Genomic DNA, 21,275 nt, shown 5'->3' with positions numbered 1-21,275 from the left:
AGCATGCTCAGGGCAAAAAAAAAAAAAAAAAAAAAGAATTATTCTCAGAGGATGTGGGAACACACAAGCATGAGACTTCCAGTCAGGGGTATCTAACCAGTTAAGATCTGTTAAGTTTAAAACCTACCAAACTTTGCTTTGAAACAGACTCTGTAAGTCAAACAATGGCAGGTTGGAGTAATAATAGGATGTCGATTTTATAGACTATTCTAGAGACCTGAACACTATAATCATGAATATGTGTGGCAGCAGGGAAAACTTGTGACATCAAATGAAATTAAAAAGCAGTGTACTGACGTATGCACCAGGGTATGGTTCCAACTATGTGATGTTATATGAATGAGGACCGGAAGGAAAAGAAAAAGAAATTGTTAGGGTAGAATTATAGGCGGTTTGCTTTTCATGATTTCTACTATTGTTTTCCATAATGGACATTTTGGAAATACTAGAGAAGAAGAACATCATAGGGAAGACATGTGAGAAGAAAGGCAGGCAGCATTGGACTCTGGGAGACGTGTGATTCGTCTGCTGTACTTCTCCTGAGATACATCAGAAGTGTACGTGATCACCAAGTAGTCTGACTTCTGCCTAGGTGATAACTAGGATGATGGTACAGCTCTCTTCCTTGAGTAATTTTAATTCAAACGATTGATTGTACATCTTCTCTGGCACTCGGAATTGTATTTCCACAAAGGCGTAACTTATGATCAACATGACTGAAATGGTGGGAGGGCAGCAAGGGTAGGCAAGCAGGCAGAAGACGAATACAGGAACAACTTCTGCTATAATCAGAATTAAACAGACGCACAGAGAATTTATCATTTGCCTCCTAGAACCTCCACTCCACCTCCAGTCCTACCCTGAAGGTTTTCTGCTTCTTGGTTAGTTCCCAACTCGTGTATCCAGCTGTGAGTAGTGCTTGTGGAAATAGCCTTGGACTCACACCTGCTTGGGCACTAATCTTGCCTCTACTACTTACGAGCTAGGGGCCCCGAACAAGCCTGTAAGCTCTCAGACGCATTTAGAACAAGCACAAACAAATTCCACAGAGGACATAAAAAGACAAACCGATTTCGCATGAGACATTGTACGTGAAGTCGCTCTCAGAGTATTTATGCACTGTAGCCATTAAATAAAGTTTGTTCTCTCCCATCTTCTCTGTCGACAGGACTCTGGTATTCAGGTGTTAGACTCTTCAGGTAACTGAAAGTGAATCCACCTTGGCTGTAGGTGACTTTCAGATCTTACTCCCTCCCCCATATGCACCTTTACAAAGACCAGAATCCCTAGGCTGTAACCAACTTGATGGCAGAATGAGGCCAGGCCAGACTTGTTTGGACATCAAAGACCAGAGTGAGTTTCCTGGGTTGGCTCTGTCTGTAAGCTGTATTTAAAATTTCAGCGCTATCTAATCTGGCTTCTAGAGCTGGCTGCCCAATACCATAGCCACTGGCCACATGCAGCTGTCCACATTAAGATTAAAGATTTCAAATGCATAGGAAACGTTCATAGTCACATTTTAAACACACAGTGGGTACATGGCTAATGGTCATCAAATGAGGTGGCATAGTTATAGTGCATTATCGTTGCAGGACATTTAGAAATCTGCTCTCCAGTTCTGACGGTGTCCGTGGGAATAGGAAGTGTCCTAGGGTTGGTGTCTGTCATATTCTTTATTTTTCATCTCTCAGGCTGGAGAAACAGACTCAGATGGTGACAGGGGTAGAAGAAACACTTGATTAGGGGCCTCCACATACACAAGCATTCCAGGCACCAGCCGAGGGGACGGCAATAGCATTCTTTTCCACATACCACAGCCCACTTGTAAAGTGATAAGGGATGTCAACGTCAGAGTCATCTTAGTGACATTTCGCTAGCAAAAGGAGTATTACTTAACCAAATCCTGGTATTCGATGCAGAAGGCTGAAATCTCTCTAGATCCATCCATATCGTTGCAAATAGAATTGTTGAATCACTGTATTGTACACCTGAAACTAATATAACACTGTATGGTTAACTACACTAGGAAAAAAAAAAAAAGCAGAACTCTCCTATTAAGATATACAACATTAAAGGTTTGCTAAGCAATTGGCAGTTTTATTTCTGTGCGACAGAGTAGTTGTCTCTGGTCCCGTGAGTATCTACGACAGGCAATACAAGCTTGTGAATGGAGGGGGAGGAGACCCCAAACTCTTCAAACTGCTCCCTTTCACTCTGAATTCATCCAATCCGTTGTTCATTAAGGCTGGTCCTGAATAATCTACTTTGTCAACAGGGGGACCTCATGAGTTAACCATCCCCGCAGTAACCTCAAACAAGTCATAAACCAAAACATTTGGAGCCAGTCCTTTGGCACCTACAACATTTCAAACAAAGCACTGGCCCATTTTAAATGTGTTGTCCTCGTGATCAATTTTCACGTTTCTCCCAAAAAGGAGCTCTTTGCAAGTTTTCATCTGCCTAGGGGCGTGCGCCTCATTCGGACTGCTGAGCCATGCTGGGGGACAAGGTGCGCTGCCTGGAAGATCAGCACAAATATAGATCCGTGCCCCCCCCAAGTGGGTGTCAGTGCTTCCATATCATCCCTCTGCTTCTCTAGTCAGCACTCGGTCATTCTTCATACAGCAGACATTTTAATACTCTTCTTTCCTTAAATCTCTGACCCTTCCACCTTCCCCTCCCTCAGCAGATGGTCCTGCCTCTGACCTCAGAGGGTACTGAAGCCACTAGACAAGAATTTAAGCTTCCTGCCCCCAAACCTACACACCTACCCACACGGCAGCCATCTTACTCTTTCTTGTTTGCTGCCGCGAGGAGGTGGATCCTGGCCAGTTGCCTCCTGCCTTCTTGAAGCCTTGTTCGTCACTCTCTAACAGACCTTTTGTGCCCCTTCGCTTGGCTCCTTCCCAGCATCATTGACTTGGGCAAGTCCTTCTTCTTCCCCACGGGTTCCTCTTTCTTTCCTCTTCTTTGTGGTCAAATATCTTAAGGCTTATCTAAACCTACCCTCTTTACTTGCCCTGGACTCCAGTTCGGATTCCAGTTTGACCAGGTCATTGAAATTAGTTTCATCAAGATCACCAACTACCTCTTCGATGCTGAAAATCAATAAGCACTTTTTATTTTTTTTTTATTTTTTTTTAAAGATTTTATTTATTTATTTGACAGAGATAGAGACAGTCAGTGAGAGAGGGGACACAAGCAGGGGGAGTGGGAGAGGAAGAAGCAGGCTCATAGCGGAGGAGCCTGACGTGGGGCTCGATCCCGTAACGCCGGGATCANCCATTGAAATTAGTTTCATCAAGATCACCAACTACCTCTTCGATGCTGAAAATCAATAAGCACTTTTTAGTCATCCTCTTACTTAACCTTTGCAGAGCATTTGGACTTATCAACCCTTTGCTCATTCTTGAAATGCTCTTTAACTTAGGCTTCCATGACAGCATACGCATGTGGTCTTCCTCCTGTGTTTTTGGCTAATCGTTAGACTCTCTCCTTGTAGTGAGCACACAGAACATAAACTTGACCATTTTCACCATTTAAATGCACAGTTCAGTGGTATTCGCGTTGACACGGCTGTGCAACGAGCATCAGCCTCCACCTCCAGAAGGGTTTTCATCTTACAAAACTGAAACCCTATACCCATTGAGTAACTCAGCAGATCTCCCTCTCCCCAGCCCCTGAAAACCACCATCCTACTTTCTCCTTCCATGAATTTTGTTCTAGGTAGTTCATAAGTGGAACCATAGAGTATTGCCTTCTGTGACCGACATTTCCTTTAACCTGAGGTCTTCCAGTTTCATCCATGTTGTAGCAGGTAACCGAATTTTCTTTAAGGCACAAGACTATTTCAGTGTATGTATAGACCATGTCTTGCTTATTCTTTACCTGCTGATGGGCACTTGGGTTGCTTCTATGTTTTGGCTAGTGTCAATATTGCTGCTATGAAAATGGGGGTGTTCTTCTTCTTTATCTGTCTCCTAAATATTGGTGATCTTTAAGGTTCTACTCTATTTGGGCAATTTTACCTGTACTCGTGGCTTACTGCTTATGTGCTAGTGACTCCCAAGGCTGTATTTCTGGTTTATTTTCCCTTTTGGGATTGAGATCCCAAGTCCCCACATACATCCTTTTAGATATCACAGGCACCCTAAAGTCAACATGTTCAATACCATGCTTTGGGTTCTTGCTGTCATGCTTGTCATGTTCCATGACCCTGTGCTTCCTACCTCAGCAAGCAATACCATCAAACCTCCCACTCGTACCAGGCACGTGGGCATCCTCCTTCGGCAACGACAACACTGCCAGCAGCAGGACTTCCAGGGAACCCCCTCAATTCTATGGTCACCAGGTGACTACTTCTCACTGTGGCACCCCAGATGGGGAGGTCCCTGAGGGTCAGTCTGTGCTCCTGCGAAGACCCCTCTTCATTAGTCTCCTCTACACAAAATAGCAACACCTCACTCTGTATTCCCTAGAGCTTGCCTCATTTTTCTTCTCAGCACTGAAATGGCGCTTACCACATAGCAAGCACTCAATGCACGTGTCCAGTGAGTTAACCCCTGACCTCTCCCTTACCCCGTCCTATGTCACCTTCTAACTGGTATTCGAGTCTGCCCACGTCTCTACCCCAGCTGTCACCTTAGCCAGATGTGCATCTTTCACTTTCTCTTCTCATCTTAACCCCTCCCCATCACTGTCCACACAGCTGCCAGGGGGCCATTTTAAGCCATGAAACTGACAGTTTCACTTCTCTACTGACAGCACTTCAACCAGCACTTCCAGAATACGANGCCCTCCCCATCACTGTCCACACAGCTGCCAGGGGACATTTTAAGCCATGAAACTGACAGTTTCACTTCTCTACTGACAGCACTTCAACCAGCACTTCCAGAATACGACCCAAAGGTCTTCACTGGCCTGTCCAGGCTCTTCCTAATCGGTTTCTGCAGCCTTGTCTTTCACGCCTCCCTGGACGCTGCAGCTCACTACCGAACCTCTTTCAATTTAGCCAGTATGCCAGATGCTTCTCTTAGTGCCTTTCCAGGTCTTTGAAGAGGATGCTACACTTTCTGCCTCAACAACCCTCCTTTTTTTCCAGTCACCTTCTCTTCAACACCTGCTGGCTCTTCCTTTTCCTTCAGATCTTAGAGGAGAGGTCCCTACCTCTTGGAAGACTTGTCTGACCTCCTTGCCCCAGTTGTAGCTTTGCTCTCGCTGCGAGGGGCTCCCGCGGAGTCCCGTACTTCTCCCAACATGGTGCTTAGCATGGATGCCCTCTCCATAAGTGTTCCCTACAGTGGGCCACAGCTCCATCAGGGTGGAGACCCTGACTTGCTTGCCCAAAATGTACCCTCTGCCCCTTGCACAGTGATGGGGCCATGGTCGAGGCTTAGTATTTAATACATAGTTTTTAAAAATTGGCCTAACACATTTCAAACACCCAAGTAAGTAGAAAAAACCTGTATAATAACATAACATACACTCATACTCACCAGCTAGATTTTTAAATTGTTAATATTTAGCTACATTTTCTTCATTGAGCCATCTCTATATTTGACATACAGTAAATAACAGAAAATTCCGAACTCTTACCAACACATCCAGAGACCATAACAAATAAGCTACTGAAGGAAAAGACCCATGAACCCAAACTTCTACATTGCTAAGTAAGCATAGCTAAGTGAAATTTAGAAATGAGAGTATTAAGTTCTATACGAGATACTTTTATAATTGTATCCTCATTCCATCACTTAATTCTCCTGACTTCTATAAGGTAATCTCCTTAATAAAAGGAACCCTGTAAAGAACCTGTAGTTCTGGGAGAGAAGGAGAAAGAACACCACTTGCCGAGTGCCCATGTTGTATCTGACACTTACGTTACCTCCGATTATTCTTACCACAAACTCAACATGTAAAAACGTAGTGTGGCCAAGTTATTTGCCCAGATCCTAAAGGAGGAAAATGGCAGATGTAGGAATTTGGTCCACATTTCCCTCTCTTTCTATTACTCATCTATTCATTACTACTTAAATTTTTAACTTAAAAATTAAACTTTAAAGTTTGTGGTAGTCTGAGCTGGGTAAAAATACATGCTGCACACAGAAATGTGTAGGTTAAATTCTCTCATTCTTACTACAGGGGAAATTACAGCAGTGAGCACAGAACCAGGAGGAAGGGAGTCCGAAGCCAGGATTCTAATGCCACGGCTTGTTCACCAAACATCCAACGGTTGGCTAGTCACTCTTTACAATGGAATGTTCATCTTTACAATGGATCAGCTGGATTAGATTGAGGTTCCTTCCAGCTGTTTGAAAAACTACAAATGAAACCCTGTAATGCTTGGTGATTTGCCTCAGTCATCAGGGGATCGGGGTCAGGACGTAGGTCTTACTGATTCTAGCCCTAGCTCTGTACGTGGTCAGGGAATAGACTCATTTGGGGTGGGGGGTGGGGGCTGTAAATACAGGCCAATTTTAGTTGGAATGTTGGTCAGCCAACTAGAATAACCTTCAAATTTACAGAAGCACATCTCCCACGGATTCTGATAGGACAAGTAATGAACAAGATCATATCAAAAGAAGAGCCATGAAAAAGCTCCTCTTCAAAAGCGGACCCTGGCTTCATCCCTATCCCCATGTATTTTCTGCTAGACAAGGTATCTTACTTAGCAGACTTTTTTTTTTTTAAGCCATCAATTCCATTAGATGCTAAGCTTTAAGAGCTCTGTCTTGTTTACCTTTATAACCCTAGCTTTTAGCATAGCACCTGGCACATAGTTAGCTATCAATACATGTTTACGGAATAGATGGCAAATCTCACCACCTCAATGTTCCAATCCAATGTTCCAATCCAACTCACCTCCAAGGTTCAGCTCAGATGCCATCCCTAACCGCCACCCCCAACTCAACCCCTCCCAGACTCCCAATGTATTTTTCTCTCTCCGATGGTGTATCTCATTTCGTATACAGTTGTAGACACTATATATATCTATCCTAGCTTCCCAGTAAGGTCAGACTCAGACAAAAGCTATCTTCTGCTCACCATGGAAACCCGACAACACATAGTTCAGAGCAGGCGCTCTAAGGTTTGTGGAAAAAACCTACCACTTTTACATCCACACACACGCCAAAGCGATTAGCACAGTTCCTTACACATAGGAGCAATATATGTAAATATTGTTGAATTAAAGGCTAGTTCTGATCAAGCTCAAGAGAGGCTAGCCCACTCAAGTGGCAAATGTTTGTGAAACACTCCAAACCATTTGGAAAGAAATATGGTAAACTAGATTAAAGGTCATAAGAATGGTCATATCTTTGAAAAATCCACTTCTGGGATTTTGTACTAAGAAAATAGACCAAAAAAAAAAAAATACAAATTAGACGGAACCAAACCAGCAACAACAAAACCGGAGGATACTATGACACACTAACAGAACATAATCTGTTCTACTCTGACAATAATCCTGAAGACGCTTGAAAGAGGTTTGTGACTAATGCTAAGTAAAACAAAGATCATGTCCGGTATAGAAAAATAGGAATACTTGTGAGAAAAGCAAATATACAAAAAACCAAACAGTTATTTTGGGATGGTGTTATGGGTCATTTTTTTTTCTTTCCAAACTTTCCTTTAAATGTACCATTTTTATAATAAAAATCTGCTACAGTCAATGTTCATCTTTCCTTCGTGTGGCTGTATTTTCCACAGACAGTTATTTACTGAGAATGGAAGCATAAAATTCAATTGCCTACGAAATAGCTATTGCTCCCAGATTTCACGTTAGGGTTCAAGTGCTCTCTCGAAAGGGAGGCTGTTCTAGGTCATGAGGTAAAAGGTACAGGCATGGTGGGCAGAGACAGACGTGGACACGAAGCAAGTGACCAGACTCAGTCAGGGATGCCCTGGAACCACACCCCTGAGGAGATCAGTCACTCAAGCAACTATCAACCGTCTCAGAAACTGGTATTAGGTAAGGAGGCTGCGACCTAGAAGGGATAGGGAGACAAAGAGGACTGAAGGATGGCTGTCTCAGTAAGGGGATAGGAAATGGCGGAGAAGGCGCTCACGAGGGTCTGTAAATTACCGCCTGCCAGCCCAATGCCACCTATTGCCCGCTTCTGTAAGTAAAGCTTAACTGGACCACGGCCAAGCCCATCCGTTTATGTATTGCCTACGGTGACTGTCACACTACAGTGAGTTGAATAGTTGTGACAGAGACTGTATGGCCTGCAAAGCCGAAAATATTCATGACGTGGCTCTTTACAGAAAAGGGAGCATTTGTCCTGTAGTCCTAGATATACGGAGGTTTATAAACAGACACCCTATTCAGGTATTGGGCCACCTTTTTCTATCAGTTTTTCCTTTGAGCGTACCAGCCTGGAAGGTAGGCAACCATAGAATTTATCATCCAAAGGCAGATACTTTTGAGGGCACAAGGGGGTACTAATGAGACTATATTCCAAGACAGCAGAAGTAAACCAGGACCGTCCCAGACACACGGCCCTACCAGAAGGGCTCGTAGCACAAGAGCAGGCTTCAAAGGGCACATCAAGGTCGGCTTTTAGGTGTACAAACAAGCTTAGGTAGACTCTCTTTGGTGCTTTCTATCTTAACTGCCCACAGATGTCTTTCTGTGTCCCTCTGTCCCAGCTCTGGTCCTTGAAAAGTCTAGCTGTTGAGATGCCACTCAGGGTTTAGGATCTCCACTTTTTTGCTATTAGAGCAAAGGGAGAAAAGTTTACTCATCCCATTTAAATAAATTATTCCAAATCAATACAAGTAAATATTTTACACCTGCAAATTTCACTAGGTTTCATATCAAGACNGTGACCAGACTCAGTCAGGGATGCCCTGGAACCACACCCCTGAGGAGATCAGTCACTCAAGCAACTATCAACCGTCTCAGAAACTGGTATTAGGTAAGGAGGCTGCGACCTAGAAGGGATAGGGAGACAAAGAGGACTGAAGGATGGCTGTCTCAGTAAGGGGATAGGAAATGGCGGAGAAGGCGCTCACGAGGGTCTGTAAATTACCGCCTGCCAGCCCAATGCCACCTATTGCCCGCTTCTGTAAGTAAAGCTTAACTGGACCACGGCCAAGCCCATCCGTTTATGTATTGCCTACGGTGACTGTCACACTACAGTGAGTTGAATAGTTGTGACAGAGACTGTATGGCCTGCAAAGCCGAAAATATTCATGACGTGGCTCTTTACAGAAAAGGGAGCATTTGTCCTGTAGTCCTAGATATACGGAGGTTTATAAACAGACACCCTATTCAGGTATTGGGCCACCTTTTCCTATCAGTTTTTCCTTTGAGCGTACCAGCCTGGAAGGTAGGCAACCATAGAATTTATCATCCAAAGGCAGATACTTTTGAGGGCACAAGGGGGTACTAATGAGACTATATTCCAAGACAGCAGAAGTAAACCAGGACCGTCCCAGACACACGGCCCTACCAGAAGGGCTCGTAGCACAAGAGCAGGCTTCAAAGGGCACATCAAGGTCGGCTTTTAGGTGTACAAACAAGCTTAGGTAGACTCTCTTTGGTGCTTTCTATCTTAACTGCCCACAGATGTCTTTCTGTGTCCCTCTGTCCCAGCTCTGGTCCTTGAAAAGTCTAGCTGTTGAGATGCCACTCAGGGTTTAGGATCTCCACTTTTTTGCTATTAGAGCAAAGGGAGAAAAGTTTACTCATCCCATTTAAATAAATTATTCCAAATCAATACAAGTAAATATTTTACACCTGCAAATTTCACTAGGTTTCATATCAAGACGACTTAAAAAAATTTTTTTTAGAATGCTAGTTTTCTCTTCTCAATTTAAAAATGACCATTAGCCATAGCATTTATCACCATGAAATCCCAAACAAAATATAGTATATTATCCATTGATTTGCACTTTTAATATGGATACCATGAAGAATTATTTAAGAATGACGTTTCTAATTTTATCATTCCAGAATGAAAAACAAAAGAAAATACCACATACTCTCCCTAACTTTTTTTTTTTTTTTGGTAAAAACTTTTGATGTTGTGGGGAAAGAAGTAAAACTAAAGATGTTTAGAATACCTTTGGTGAAGGATGTTTTAGACTGAGACTATTCTCTGAACAATAGCAGCCCTCAGCTTTGAAAGCTCTGTGGATGGCTTTCCAAATATTGCCATCTGGTGGAATTTCAGTTAATTGTTCCTTTGTTCTAGGGAGCTACTGGAGGTGAATGAACCTTGAAGGCATTACAGAGAGAGAAAGAGAGAGACAGACTCAGAATACCAGTGGGAAATAAGTGAAGGTCAAATGATTGCGTTTCAAACACAAACCCCAAACTGGGGGCGGGGGGAGCCTTTCTGAGTCTTTGTCTCCTCCCCAAATATGCTCCACCCTCTTTTGTAAAGTCTGAGCAGTTGCCTTTTTCGATTATAAATGAATGAAATAAATCATTTGTTCACAAATACCATGGAATATCCTGAGGTTACTTGACTACATCTTAATATTTTCTCTTTCTACTTATCACTAATAACTTCAAAATTAAACTTTAATTGGCTTGACCATTTTTAGAGGAATTGCTGATAGCAGTTAATTAGCCTTTCATACACACGGGAAATGGAATATAGTTTGAGAAATAATCTTTTAATGGAGCATGTTGACTGGAATCCTTGCTGTAATTGTATAATGGAATTTTGAAAATAAATTGTTACAAGGGCATTATTACTGTAATTTAATTTGTTGACAAGGAATAATTCTATACCATTTTAGATTTAAACCTTACCTTGAGCATCCAGGCTCTCTCCCTGGCTGTCGAGATGAACTGTACCGCTGAGAGGTGGGATACTGGAATAGTAAAAAAGAAAAAGAAAAAGAATACTTAATAGGATGAAAACACAGGAGCAAAGGGTAATAATGGAGTTCGTTAGGTGTAGTTAGCAATGGAAGGGAAATCAAAGCACATACACTGTATCAAAATCCAGTTGGTTTTACCATACGAGAGAGATTAAGTTGGCAGAGCCACTGGGTTCTCTGTCTATATTTTAGATCAGCTTTGAGGTTGATTATGGTTTGTGAATATTTAGTATCATGTCAGTTTTATGAAGACCATTTTTTTCTTTTTACCTTTCTCCCTGATAGTCTGATGTGATGAGAATGCACGTATTAGCAGATAACCCCAGGAAGCCGTGCCTCTCGTGGGCTATCAAAGGCCAACACTGAAGTAACAACTTCCTTCAACTTAGGTTTATGTGCGGGTTTTATAGCTGGTGTCAACACAGGCTTATTCTTCTGCTCAGAAGATTTTTAAGAGGCTAGGCATTCTCAAAGACGCCAGGGTCAAACTCCAAACTACACACGCCAACAAATGATAATTTACTTTATGTGAACTAGCTCTTGCTCTTCAAAACACGCTCTGGCGACGTGATAAGACAAGTAAACTGATGAAGGACCGATCCAATTCTCCAGGCTAAGAAACGTGTCTGAGCTCCAGGTTTTGAGGGTCCAGTGTGAGGGTNGGATACCATGAAGAATTATTTAAGAATGACGTTTCTAATTTTATCATTCCAGAATGAAAAACAAAAGAAAATACCACATACTCTCCCTAACTTTTTTTTTTTTTTTGGTAAAAACTTTTGATGTTGTGGGGAAAGAAGTAAAACTAAAGATGTTTAGAATACCTTTGGTGAAGGATGTTTTAGACTGAGACTATTCTCTGAACAATAGCAGCCCTCAGCTTTGAAAGCTCTGTGGATGGCTTTCCAAATATTGCCATCTGGTGGAATTTCAGTTAATTGTTCCTTTGTTCTAGGGAGCTACTGGAGGTGAATGAACCTTGAAGGCATTACAGAGAGAGAAAGAGAGAGACAGACTCAGAATACCAGTGGGAAATAAGTGAAGGTCAAATGATTGCGTTTCAAACACAAACCCCAAACTGGGGGCGGGGGGAGCCTTTCTGAGTCTTTGTCTCCTCCCCAAATATGCTCCACCCTCTTTTGTAAAGTCTGAGCAGTTGCCTTTTTCGATTATAAATGAATGAAATAAATCATTTGTTCACAAATACCATGGAATATCCTGAGGTTACTTGACTACATCTTAATATTTTCTCTTTCTACTTATCACTAATAACTTCAAAATTAAACTTTAATTGGCTTGACCATTTTTAGAGGAATTGCTGATAGCAGTTAATTAGCCTTTCATACACACGGGAAATGGAATATAGTTTGAGAAATAATCTTTTAATGGAGCATGTTGACTGGAATCCTTGCTGTAATTGTATAATGGAATTTNTTTTAGAATGCTAGTTTTCTCTTCTCAATTTAAAAATGACCATTAGCCATAGCATTTATCACCATGAAATCCCAAACAAAATATAGTATATTATCCATTGATTTGCACTTTTAATATGGATACCATGAAGAATTATTTAAGAATGACGTTTCTAATTTTATCATTCCAGAATGAAAAACAAAAGAAAATACCACATACTCTCCCTAACTTTTTTTTTTTTTTTGGTAAAAACTTTTGATGTTGTGGGGAAAGAAGTAAAACTAAAGATGTTTAGAATACCTTTGGTGAAGGATGTTTTAGACTGAGACTATTCTCTGAACAATAGCAGCCCTCAGCTTTGAAAGCTCTGTGGATGGCTTTCCAAATATTGCCATCTGGTGGAATTTCAGTTAATTGTTCCTTTGTTCTAGGGAGCTACTGGAGGTGAATGAACCTTGAAGGCATTACAGAGAGAGAAAGAGAGAGACAGACTCAGAATACCAGTGGGAAATAAGTGAAGGTCAAATGATTGCGTTTCAAACACAAACCCCAAACTGGGGGCGGGGGGAGCCTTTCTGAGTCTTTGTCTCCTCCCCAAATATGCTCCACCCTCTTTTGTAAAGTCTGAGCAGTTGCCTTTTTCGATTATAAATGAATGAAATAAATCATTTGTTCACAAATACCATGGAATATCCTGAGGTTACTTGACTACATCTTAATATTTTCTCTTTCTACTTATCACTAATAACTTCAAAATTAAACTTTAATTGGCTTGACCATTTTTAGAGGAATTGCTGATAGCAGTTAATTAGCCTTTCATACACACGGGAAATGGAATATAGTTTGAGAAATAATCTTTTAATGGAGCATGTTGACTGGAATCCTTGCTGTAATTGTATAATGGAATTTTGAAAATAAATTGTTACAAGGGCATTATTACTGTAATTTAATTTGTTGACAAGGAATAATTCTATACCATTTTAGATTTAAACCTTACCTTGAGCATCCAGGCTCTCTCCCTGGCCTGTCGAGATGAACTGTACCGCTGAGAGGTGGGATACTGGAATAGTAAAAAAGAAAAAGAAAAAGAATACTTAATAGGATGAAAACACAGGAGCAAAGGGTAATAATGGAGTTCGTTAGGTGTAGTTAGCAATGGAAGGGAAATCAAAGCACATACACTGTATCAAAATCCAGTTGGTTTTACCATACGAGAGAGATTAAGTTGGCAGAGCCACTGGGTTCTCTGTCTATATTTTAGATCAGCTTTGAGGTTGATTATGGTTTGTGAATATTTAGTATCATGTCAGTTTTATGAAGACCATTTTTTTCTTTTTACCTTTCTCCCTGATAGTCTGATGTGATGAGAATGCACGTATTAGCAGATAACCCCAGGAAGCCGTGCCTCTCGTGGGCTATCAAAGGCCAACACTGAAGTAACAACTTCCTTCAACTTAGGTTTATGTGCGGGTTTTATAGCTGGTGTCAACACAGGCTTATTCTTCTGCTCAGAAGATTTTTAAGAGGCTAGGCATTCTCAAAGACGCCAGGGTCAAACTCCAAACTACACACGCCAACAAATGATAATTTACTTTATGTGAACTAGCTCTTGCTCTTCAAAACACGCTCTGGCGACGTGATAAGACAAGTAAACTGATGAAGGACCGATCCAATTCTCCAGGCTAAGAAACGTGTCTGAGCTCCAGGTTTTGAGGGTCCAGTGTGAGGGTGGGAAGTAGACGGTTCCTGGGGAGGCTGTTAATGGCTCAAGCAAAAGCTGGCAAAAAAGACCCAAGATGCCTATGTGCACGGCATCGAATTGGTCTTCCCAGCACCCTGAGAAACAAAGGAGAAATGACTGTTGCTTCCACCTAGGCCCTCACCCTGCCCATTACTCCTCTAAATCAGTCCTAGAACAGAAAACACAAATGTCTTTGGTGCTTATTTGGTTTTTTTAAAAAGTCAATTGTATAAAAATATTTGTGGCAGACCCAATGAGAGGTGATCTCCAGAACTATGTTTGGACATGTTGCTGGGTGGATTTTTTTTTCTTTTTTTTTTTTAAAGAAAGGAGGGAGGCATTTTTTACCTTTTCTATAAGGGGAAGAGGAGATGGGGAAAAAAATGGGAACAGCAAAAGGGTAGGTATGGAGAGAATAAAAGTAAAAGGAGGAGCTCATTTTTCAACGTTATACTATTCAGTAAGAGAGCTCAAACATGCATTTGTAAAGTTGGCTTATTTAAAAAAAAAAAAACAAAATTTAATACAGATGGTTTTAAGGACCGAACTCAGGTAAGCTAACAATTTTTTCTTCTGATGGATAGAATTTCTTCACAGAATTTAGAGAATTTCATAAGTATTTCACATCTTTCCATAATTTAATGATAGTTGATAAAAATCAAATAAAAAAACCCGTTCCTACCCACGTCATTTTCCTAAGTCCTTCAATCTTCCAGCAATTAACTGAATTACAGTAAAATTTTCATTTGCCGTCTTCATTGTACTAGTACTCCGTAGCTACGTTACCAGGGAAAGTATTGGCCACCAAGCCAGGAAGAGTACAAGGTTCCTAGTTTACCTATCAACTAGATAATTCGCCCTTAGAAAATTCAGGATTGGCTGTATACAATTGGCCTCTTTCTGTTGTCTGACAATGGCCCATTGCTCATTTTTCAACAGCTGAAATCAGGATCAGTTTGAAGAATGGGATCATTTATTGAAAACCTTTTGTACCAGTCATTCCACATATTTTATCCAATTTAATCTCCAAAATCTTAATACCAATGAAGAAACTGGGGCTCAGAGTAGTGGAGCAAGTGGCCCATATTGTGCATCTAGAAAGTGACAGTTTCTAGGAGTCGGGCTCTAGGTCTACGCCATCTTTCATCCATGCCATATCACCATAACAGCCAGGTCTTCACTATAGACTTGAAACCCCTGGAGGGTCTTTGCTCTGCTCCTGGCATATAAATGCTTGGTAAGGCACAGCCTTGCAAGGGTGGAGGCATAGGTCCCACTACCAGTGGGTGAGGCAGGTAAGACAGTTCTGTCTGTGATGTTTGACAGTGGCAAAGCAGTACTGGTCTGCAAGTGTCACACTTTACGTAAAAATTTAAAATGGAGCACGGGGGATGCTTGGGTGGCACAGTTGGTCAAGTGGCCAACTCCTGGTTTCTGCTCAGGTCCTCAGAGTGGTGAGATCGAGCCTACATCTGGCTCCAAGCTCAGCACAGAGTCTGCTCAAGATTCCCTCTCCCTGTGCCTCCCACGCCTGCACTCTCCTGCACGTGCGCTCTCTCTCAAATAAATCATGGTATAAATATAAAATATAAAGCTATGAAAAGTGTAGAAAATCTTCGCGACCTGGAGCCTGGCAAGGAGTTCTTAGCTTTGACACCAAGTATACAATCCATAAAAGGGATAGTTAAATAAACTGGACTTTATCAAAATTAAGAGCTTGTGTCCCTGTGAAGTAGATGCAAGTATGAGGAATAAATTCGGAGAAAATATTTGCAAACCACATACCTGATAGAGGACTAGTTTCTAGAACATATAAAGAACTTTGAAAAACTTGAAAGTAAAAAAAAAATTCAGTTGGAAAGTGGGCAAAAGACACGAATAGATACTTAGCTGAGGAGGATGTAGTCAATAAGCACATTCAATGATATTTTACATCATTAGCCATTATGTAGGTCAAAATTAAAAACCATAATGAGATATCACAATCCACTTAGCAGAATGGCTAAAATAGAGACAACACGAAACACTGATGAGGAACTGGAGCACTCACATTACTCGTGAGCATGTAGGACGGTTCTGCTGCTCTGGCAAACTTTCTTTTAAACACGCAACTACCATACAAGCCACCAATTGTACATCTTGGCATTTTTTCAGACAAATGAAAATTTATGTTTACAGCACTTTTTTTTTTTTTTAGCAGTAGCCAAAAATCAGAGACAACCCAGATGTCCTTCAACAGGTTAATAGTTAAGCCAACTGTGACATACCCTTTTAGTATAAAATGCTCCTTAGCAATAAAAAAGAACTACTGATACACAAAACAACCCGAATCAACCTCCAGAGAATTACTCTGAGTGACAAAAGCCAGTCCCAAAAGATGACATACCATATGATTACATTTACTTAACAGTCTCCAAATGAGAAAACCGTAGGAATGGAGCACAGGTTAATGGTTGCAGCAGGGGGAGCAAGGAGGAGTGGTGGGAGGAGGGGGTGATCATAAAAGGGCAACACTAGACTTGAACGTGTATCCATGTCAATATCCTGGTTGTGATATAAATTCGTAAGATGTTACCATTGAGGGGGGAGAAGTGACTCAAGGACACATGAAAAAGCTCCATATGGTTTCTTACAATGTTCACGTACATGTTCACACGCAATGATCTAAAAACAAAAAATTTTTGTTTTTAAAGATTTTATTTACTTGACAGAGAGATAGCCAGCGAGAGAGGGAACACAAGCAGGGGGAGTGGGAGAGGAAGAAGCAGGCTCCCAGCGGAGGAGCCCGATGTGGGACTTGATCCCGGAACACCGGGATCACGCCTGAGCCAAAGGCAGACACTTAACGACTGCACTACCCAGGTGCCCCTAAAAACAAAATATAATTTAAAAAAAAGATCAGACAGCAACTACGGTTGAGCAAGAATCTCTTATTTCCTTACTTTTCCAGAGAAGAACAAAAGCCCCAAGACAGTGGGCAAGATGGGGTTGGGAATTTGCCCCACTGTGTACAGATCCAAGAAAAATATTTCACCCAGGATTCTAGCATTAGGAAACCACTGCTGACAGTCGCTGTCCAGTCTTGTCTATCTGAGAATTCTCTGCTATCCCCTCTTTCTTCCACATGAACCTTTCTAAACTTCATTACAAGTCAAAATAGATACAAATACACTGAAAACCAGAAGTAACATCTAAGAAGCAGTTTGATACCTCTGCATTTTAAAAATGATCTGATATCTTTGCGTTGATTTTATGCACGAATTTCCCAAGATTCTCATCCTTATTGGTCGAGGACTAGCACTTCATCCCATGTGCCTCCTGTGGTTGACAAGGCAGGTGTTTTGTATTCTAAACTGGGCCACACTAAAGAAGAACGTAATTGTCATCACCTTCACACAAAAAAGGAGCTGGCAGAGTTTTCTCTCACATTAGGAAAAACCATGTTGACTTTTGCTCTTCCTATTTGGAGCACTGTGCAGCTCCTCGGAAAGCCAGCCCCTTTCTCTGGTTTGTTGGTTTTAACTGAAAACACCAAGTATCTTTGTTAGAGTAAGAGTCATGACATGGTCAAACTCTCTTAACAACGCACATTCTCTGTTGCTACAAAAGTCCGTTTTCCCTTGTCCTCTAGACATTTCAAATCCTCTTTCTCTGAACAAACTCAGAATTCTGGCACCCCATGTGTGTAGCATAGAACACCTGTCCTAGCGTGAGAGTCCCCCCTGAAGGCAGCTTCCGTGTCTGGCCGTAAAGCCTTAGGCACATAGGAGGCATCAGAATGAAGAAAGGTTTGTGACTGAAAGAAGATCTGGCTCTTTCTTCCGTGCTGTGTATTTAGCCAGATGTTTCTGACCAATGCAAGGTTCAAGTGTTCTCCTCACAAAGAGACAGGAATCACTGCCTCTGCTGTTACTCCCGGCTTTTCCAAGAAGGGAACCCCGCTGGGATGTGAACTGAGGTTTTCCACTCAGGAGATGACTAAGCTCTCTTTGGACCTTCAAAATCAGCTGTATCCTGAATTCCAAACTCCCTGTGGGTGCTTTCAGATGTTGGATCACTCCAGTTATAGACCACATTCTTCAGTATGGGGGGCCCCAGCTTTCTAGGGATAAACAGCTCAAAAGCGTTAACATAAGGTCACAGGCTAATCCTTGGGCTGATCCTACTCCATATTAGCCTTCTGGAGGGCCCTTCCTCCACCAAGCACCACCTCAATTAGTGGCCTCGGTGGGGTGGCTTGGGCTCAGAGCCTTCCCCAGGGCTGCAGAGGGAGGTCGAGAGCCTGTCTGGTTCAGCTCCCCCAGGGGACTAGAGGCATGATTGCCGGGAAGCACAGAGCTGAGCACACACACTGGGAAACCAAAACCAAATGAGATTATCTGGCAAGCAAAGGAGGTCAAATTACACTGAATCTTGGGCATTGACTGTGGTACAATGCATTCCTCTCCTTAAGCAAGCCAGACTACAAAATGACCCATATTGTATATTTAAGGGCTTTGAAAAATTATAGCCAACTGATAAAGGGATTTTGATGGCATACATTAGGAACGGTAGTGATGTTATAAACTTCTGTTGGTCGTGTGATTTAGGCTTCTATAAAAATACAGTATAATCCCCCCAAACTGTCTAAAGTCATAGCTATAATAAAATAGAAATTCAGTTATTTTCATACAAACCGAGCCTCATCCCCCTCTTAGAATCCTCCTTTACCCATCTGTTACTTCCCATGCGAAACAGGATTAAAATAATTTGAGATTGCCCTTTCTATTCTAGAATAGGCCATCCACTGTGCAAAAGGCACAAAAGTAAAATTAAAAAGATAGGAGACAAACTACATGAGAAATACCATGTGCATTAATTCTGTGAATGTTTTTAATAATTCTTTTATCGATTTTTTAATCAGAGATCCTTGAAAATAGTTGGAATAGAAGAATGGCTCCTTCCCTCACAAGTACGACTGATACTGAAATACAGCAGAATGTTCCTGGAGCAGTGAAGTACCAGTGAATGGTGTTAGATTCACTTTAAGGACCCAGGGTCCAAATTTAGTGTTCAGGTTACAGCGGAAACAAAATCCTTGCTTTACACATGTCCTATCTTTATCGTCTTATTCCTTTGACTGTCCGAAGAAGAAACACAGGGATAGAGCAGAAGTGTTGAAAGGGTCATGTGAGATTTAAATAAGGCTTTGGCTGTGGCAGGAGGGTTGTTAGGACACCGGGTATCCAGGGTTGCTAAGACCTCCCTCAAAAGATGGAGAGCCACTGTCCAACCGTAGAGTGGGAAGGATTTCAAACTCACATTTTTAGTAGTTGGGGAAAAGTGTTAAGTGGATGGAATTTATTGAAATACTCAGGATTACTTGCATAGCCTCCACCCCTAAGTTTGCTGTTGGAGCTAGTATGCATCCTACAATGTTCATGTGATAACCACCAACACTATTTTGTGGGGGGGAGGGCCTGCTGTGGGGTCTTACAGAAGAGTCCCACTTACAAAATGTTTGGGGGCTGCATCAGTACTTATTTGACGCTGGGCTCGATCCCAGGACCCTGGGATCATGACCTGAGCTGAAGGCAGATGCTTAACCAACTGAGCCACCCAGGCGCCCCTCCAACCTGAAATGTTTCTTAAAACTTTCTTTTTCTGGGGTGCGTAGACAGAATTCAGTATTCTGTCAAGCGAGGCACAAACAGAAAAGCATTCATGTCTTCCTGCCCTGTTCGACAGCCATAAAGAGAAAGTCAGACTGTCAGAGAAACTGACACATGCAGCTGGACGAAATAAACTCCACGTGATAGCCATTTCCAGCCTCAGCCACGCCTGCACTAAACACCTAAACTTCGCCTTCACGTGTTCAACTTAAGTTGCCCACAAAACTCTTACCACATGGACCAACTGGCCTTCAGCACTTGCCCTTCATTTTTATTTGCTTTTTATCCTACAGTTCTCCATTTTTAAATTTTTCTTAAACAAGGAAGGGGCGATACAGTATGAAAAATGAAGTTTATCTTTAGTTCAAAAAAATAAAATCTTAAAAAAAAATACCTTCTCTTTCCAGAATTTTACAGGTCTATAGCTCTTTTCTTTATAGTTTTATGGGTTATTAACACAAATACAACATGCATATACACCATCTATTCACTTTCTTCACTGCATAGCCTGGCATTGGGATTGGCACCTGATGGCCAGCTGGACTGCTCTTTCCACAGGGCCTTTGTGGTTCTTGGAGGAGACACTGTGAGCCATCTCTCCTCAGTAAGATCTGTTGCAGAGCAGTAGCACTCCAAGCTCCTTGGTGTGGTGGACTAGAAACTTCCGGAAGCCACGGGTGAGGCTGTGCTTTCTTTTCTTGTTGTTGGGCGTCAAGATTTGACTCTTGAATCTTTGGTGCACCTTCTTGTCAGTACCTCTGAGTTTCCCTCAGTCGTGCTCAATTTTTACATATTGGTCTGACTGGTGCCAGATGAACTTCTTGGTCCTCTTTTTAATGATTCTGGGCTTCACCAGAGATCCGAGGGCAGCCATGATGCCAACCAGGAGCTGGTGGCCACCTCTGCAGGCAGGGCCAAAGTGGAGCACAGCACTTCATCATGTAAGGTTGTTTCACATAGATCATCGCACCCTGAACTTGGAATCAATTTTTTCTCCACTCATTCACTGTGCTTGCCTTTTGGCTAGCGGTCTTCTGCTCCTTTATTTCTCTTCCTTAGAAACTGTCATCTGATACGGAGTCTGAGCCATCTAATTTTCTCCCAGATGATCCCGCTCATTCTCTGCCTCCCAAAGAGCCTTTTTAGACATTGCCTCCTGGTCAGCTCACTCCCCACTACAAAGAAGTTAAATACTAATGGCGTGCCTGGGTGGCTCAGATGGTTAAGTGTCTGCCTTCAGCTCGGGTCATGATCCCAGAGTCCTGGGATCTAATCTCACATCAGGTTCCCTGCTCAGCGGGGAGTCTGCTTTTCCCTCTGCCTCCCCCCTACTGGTATGCTCACACTTGCGCGCGCTCGCTCACGCGCTTTCTCTCTCGCGCTCGCTCAAATGAAGAAAATCTTTAAAAAAAATTAAATACTAAGGGACAGATTTTGTCCGTTAGGGTTGAGATTTAGAGGGCCACAAACCAATGCAATTTCTAGGTTTTGTCCCCATTGAGAGTGCATGCTTCAATCTAACTGAACAAGCACATCACAGAGCATCTTTGGGCTGAGCTGTAGGGATACAATAATGAGCAAGGTGGGCCTTACCCTCCTCCTCGGTCAGTTACAAGTCTTTTTTTTTTTTTTTT

The 21,275-nt window shown here is 42.1% G+C and overlaps 1 protein-coding gene across 2 annotated transcripts in view; it reads right to left on the bottom strand.

Moving 5' to 3' along the window:
- The window catches only part of MAPRE2 (microtubule associated protein RP/EB family member 2), a 160,075-nt gene that overhangs the window by 118,200 nt on the left and 20,600 nt on the right, over positions 1–21,275 (bottom strand). The window contains exon 2 of one of the 2 annotated variants that reach the window (XM_011222881.3): positions 10,766–10,827. The gene's annotated coding sequence lies outside the window, so the exon portion shown is untranslated. Of the gene's footprint in view, positions 1–10,765; positions 10,828–13,246; positions 13,302–21,275 lie in introns of those variants that run through there. The other variant, XM_034643298.1, reaches the window with a different exon arrangement.

This window comes from Ailuropoda melanoleuca, chromosome 14, assembly GCF_002007445.2.
Source record: "Ailuropoda melanoleuca isolate Jingjing chromosome 14, ASM200744v2, whole genome shotgun sequence".
In the NCBI taxonomy this organism is placed as follows: Eukaryota; Metazoa; Chordata; class Mammalia; order Carnivora; family Ursidae; genus Ailuropoda; species Ailuropoda melanoleuca.
The sequence above is the reverse complement of the archived record's forward strand: the minus strand, read 5'-3'. Positions and strand labels throughout refer to the sequence as shown.